General features: G+C 41.5%; 1 pseudogene; it reads left to right on the top strand.

Annotated features, from left to right (window-relative positions):
* Positions 1-2,797: 2,797 nt before the first annotated feature.
* Positions 2,798-3,871, top strand: LOC125364584 (annotated as a pseudogene).
* The last annotated feature ends 858 nt before the right edge of the window (positions 3,872-4,729 follow it).

Genomic DNA, 4,729 nt, shown 5'->3' with positions numbered 1-4,729 from the left:
CCCCCTCATTTTGGTTCACATACAGGAGGAGTTCTAACAACTCAGTATCACGGAATGTGATTGTATTTGAAGAAAGGTTACTTAACGAGGTACTTGGATTAAAATGAAGTTATTAGAATGAGTCCTAATTCAGGACAACTGGAGTTCTCATAATAAGCAAAAAGTTAGGGCACAGAAACACAGAGGGGGTCCATGTGAGGAGGCAAAGGGAAGGTGTCCATCTGAAAGTCGATGAGAGGGGCTACGATAAAGCCAGCGCTATGGATACTTTGACCTCAGACTTCTAAAATGATAGGAAAGTAAGTCTTTATCATCTAAACTACTCAGCGTTTGACATTTTGTTACAGTAACCTTAGTAAACAGGTCACTCCAGCTCTAGTTCATACTCAGTTATAAGCTCTGAATCTAATTTCCAGGCATTCAGAGGGCCACTTGAGCAAATGAAAGCTGTGACTGTAAGTTAGTTGGATAAGCCTGTGGTGAGAGAGGACAGTCAACACCCTTTCCTCCATGAGTGGCCTGAGTGAGAAAGAGTTCCAGATGTGAGACATACTCGCGCATGTCCTCTTTATCAGCTATTAGCTGGGCAAACTGGACAGCCATGTATCTTGACAGGTTTCAATTTTACTCAAGTAAATCCATCCGTCTTTCCCATCAGAGCATTCTTAAGAACCTGGAACACATGTGTGGGTCTTCATACATTTCACTGGAATTAGTTTAAAGCTTTCAGTTAGGAAGTAGGGGAAAAGAGAATTGTGTGTTTCAATGAACATCGCTATCATCACAGTGGAAAAAAAAAAAAAGAACCTGGAGATATGCTATCACAATGAAGAAAAACTTACCTTGACGTTTTCTACTCGAATGTATTACACAAAAATAGATAGAAAGTAATATTTTAATAAATTCCAATTTTTATTATTGTATGGGTTTTGAATATTTGGTACATAAAAATAAACAAATGGCATTCATAATTTTATAGCTTTGGAAGAATATTTCTAGAGATATGCTGATGTGCTTGTTAATAGCCAGTTAATGTGCAGTTAATAGTCAGATTTTCTAAACACAGAACAAGAATCATTGCTGTCAAAAAGTCACCTGTCCACAGGAAAAGATGCTAAATCATCTCCAATCTTGTTTCTGCCCATTTTCCTTTGATACGCAGGCTTTCCTCTAGCTTGGAGAATTTACAGGAGTCCACTGATTTCTTTAGGATCAATCTTTGACATTTGAACTATTGTTTTATTATAGGTAATTCCCTATCAAAACAATTTCTTACCTACCTTGTCACTTGTGAAAACTAAATAACATGTCTTAAGGGCTTGGGGAATTCTGAGATGCAAATACCATGGAAATGTCAAGTTGTTATGGTATCCTAATCCAACACAAATTGCCAGAGGCTAAAGGTACACTCCGGGAGACTTTGGGAATTCATAATGAAAATGCAGAACTACTACCCAACAGTTTCCACTAGGAATTTGAGGAACCTCCAAGGCCTGCTTCACATAATGAAAAGGTCTTGCTTGGTTCTAATTTTGGCAACTAAGGTGACACTGGCATGGAACTTCACATCCTGAAGCCCCCATTTCCAGTTTCTTTTTATAAAAGAAAAAGTATTACCTTTAAGTAATTGTACAAAGGAGGGGCCATACAACAAAGCCGCTTATGAATATAATGCATCTTGGATTAGTTTCACCCCTTCAGCATTTTCACACACACCTTTTGACCCATCTTGACTGTATTCTCCCCTCCCCCCCCTCATTTGTTCACTCCTCTCCCCAGTCTGGAGCACACAGAAGTCTCTGGACTCCTTTGGCCTGGTCCCAAAGAGCACCTTCCTTTCTCATGGACCTGCGAGTTGTAATGTGCCTTTGCTAGTATCCGTGTGTTGTTGCAATGCCTTTTCTATGTGTCACTTGACCAACACACCTAAGCCAAACCTTCCCTCCAAATGAATAGACTTCTAGAAAGTGGATACTTCAGTTTGTACTTGCTATACAGAGTAACCCCAAAACCAAATTAGGAAATATCAGCATGGTAAACTCAACCTTCACTGACTCTACTTATACATGCTGGCAACTCTGAGAAGTTCCTAATGTACCCAAAAAGAAAGCCTATCCTTCAGCCACTCTTTGTATAGTGCCTTCAGTATTTTACCATCTACTTAGCTAGTAAACTCCGTTGAGTACATGACAGTAAAAATATATGCATACATAGTCCATTCTTGTTGACCCTGTAGGTCCATGGACAGACAGACTATACCCAAGGCAAATGAGCAAATTAAGCAACAAGCAAAATAATGATCTATGCCGAAGAGGAAATAAAGATAAAGGAAAGTTCTCTTTTGATCATAGACTATAATTTGAGCAGGAGAAGCCTGCTCCAAGAAGATGATAACCAACATGACATTGTCAATAGTATACCTACTTTCACAGCAAAGAGACTGTGGTATGCCACAGAGGAACTCTGGACACAGGTACAGTCCAGAACCTTGCCCTCTGTGCCTTCTCTTTGGCCAGTACCATTGAGAACAAATTGCATATAAATACCTCAGAAGATTGCATTCATTTCCTTCTCAAATGGCTTATACCAAAAATTTCAAAAAGAGCATGCTCAGGGCGCGGACCGGAGGCCTCCGGGGACCCCGAGGACCGAGTCGCAGAGGCACCGCCCGCGCCTCTCCATCGCGCCCGGGCTGCTTCTGCACCGCGCGCGCGGGGAAACCAGCTCGGAACCTCTCCCGCGCCGCCACCCCTTGGGGCCAGAAGCGGGGACACAGAGTGCGCCGGACTCCTGAACCCCAGCGCGGTCTCCTCGGGCACCATGACCCCACTTCAACAAGGGCCCCTCCTACGGCATCTCGGCCGAGGTCAAGAACAAGATTGCTTCCAAGTATGATCACCAGGCGGAAGAAGATCTTCGCAGCTGGAGAGAAGAGGTGACAGGCATGAGTACTGGCACCAACTTCCAGCTGGGCCTCAAGGGTGGCATAATCCTCATGAGCAAGCTACAGCCGGGCTCTGTGAAGAAGGCCAACGAGTCCTCACTAACCTGGCCTCAGTTGGAAAATATTGGCAACTTTATTATTAAAGCTATTCAGGCTTATGGCATGAAGCCACATGACATGTTTGAAGCAAATGATCTTTTTTGAGAATGGAAACATGACCCAGGTTCAGACGACGCTGGTGGCGCTGGCAGGGCTGGCTAAAACTAAAGGATCCCATACGACCATTGACATTGGAGTCAAATATGCAGAGAAACAAACAAGACCTTTTGGTGAAGGACAACTAAAGGCTGGCCAGGGTGTAATTGGCTTGCAGATGGGCACCAACAAGGGAGCCAGCCAGGCGGTACCAGGAGAGATATCTACGATCAGAAGCTAACATTGCAGCCAGCGGACAACTCGACTATTTCCCTGCAGATGGGGACCAACAAAGTTGCTTCCCAGAAAGGAATGAGTGTGTATGAGCTTGGGCGGCAAGTGTACGACCCCAAGTACTGTGCTGCCCCCACAGAACCCGTCATTCACAATGGAAGTCAAGGCACAAGAACAAATGGATCAGAAATCAGGGATAGTGATTATCAGGCAGAATACCCAGATGAGCACCAGGATGACTACACGAGGGATAACCAACATGGCGACCAAGGCATTGATTATTAGAGTCACAAAGACGCTCAGTATTTAGTCCATTGATTTTATCCGGTGAGAACCAAACTAGCCTTGAGTAATTTTTTATCTTGTCTTCCTAAAACTATTATGCTTCTTGTACCTTTAAAAAAAATTTGCCTTACATACATTCCTTTTTCCTTTTTCTGCCTCTTCCCTAAATAGTTGCCTTTTAGTGCTGTAACAGTTAAATCCTACAGCCAAGCCAATAACGTGCAAATGAAGTTAAAAGGAATACTGTGAAAAGGGAATCCTCTTGTACAGCCAGTTCTTTTATTAAAGACCTATGCATTTTTACAATCTTACACTTAAACTGGCATTTTCAAACAATAGGAAAGTCGTGGTGTTTTTTTCTTAAAGTTTAGCAGATCTGGTTTCTAGATGGAAGACTAAGCTCATGTTTATGGCTTCACGTGGCCTTTGCCAACTAAATCTAAGATGCAGCATTTTAGAAAATTTCATACCAATGTGTACAGTATTGTTTGCTAATTTTTAAATAAAGTCATGATTGGTGTGCATTTGTGATTAGACGTGTACTCATTCTCTTAGTAAGGCTGACAGATCTTGGCAGAGTGTTTAGGCCTGAGGGCGTGGGGTTGAAGCCTTCATTTGTGCCAATGTATCAATGTGGAGTTGCTCTGTTTTCTTTAACTGTATTCTTTGCTGCATTTCTCAGCATAAACTTATCCCATTGTATTTTTTATAAATAAATATTTTTCGGAACATTTAAAAAAAAGAGCATGCTCAGGAAGAGAATGTTGAAACATTGAGTTAATCACTTTATCCTTAAAACCTAAGAGTTGTTATATCAACATCCATATGTATAGTTGTACATAAAAAATACACTTATAAGAAGTAAGTACATGAAAGCCCAGAGACATTTCAATGAGTGATCTACTATCATCAATCTGCTCTAAAGTAATTGAGCTTAGAAAATAACTTATTTAAAGCAAAGCATTGCTTCTCTACTTTTTTTTCCATCTGGAAAAATTTGCACAGATCAGACAACCCAACCCATATTAGACTCAAGCCTGAAGGATAAAACATAAGAATGGAAAGATTCCA

This window comes from Perognathus longimembris, chromosome 16 (genome assembly GCF_023159225.1).
Source record: "Perognathus longimembris pacificus isolate PPM17 chromosome 16, ASM2315922v1, whole genome shotgun sequence".
NCBI lineage: Eukaryota > Metazoa > Chordata > Mammalia > Rodentia > Heteromyidae > Perognathus > Perognathus longimembris.
Note: the sequence above shows the minus strand (reverse complement) of the source record. Positions and strands in the feature narration are given on the sequence as shown.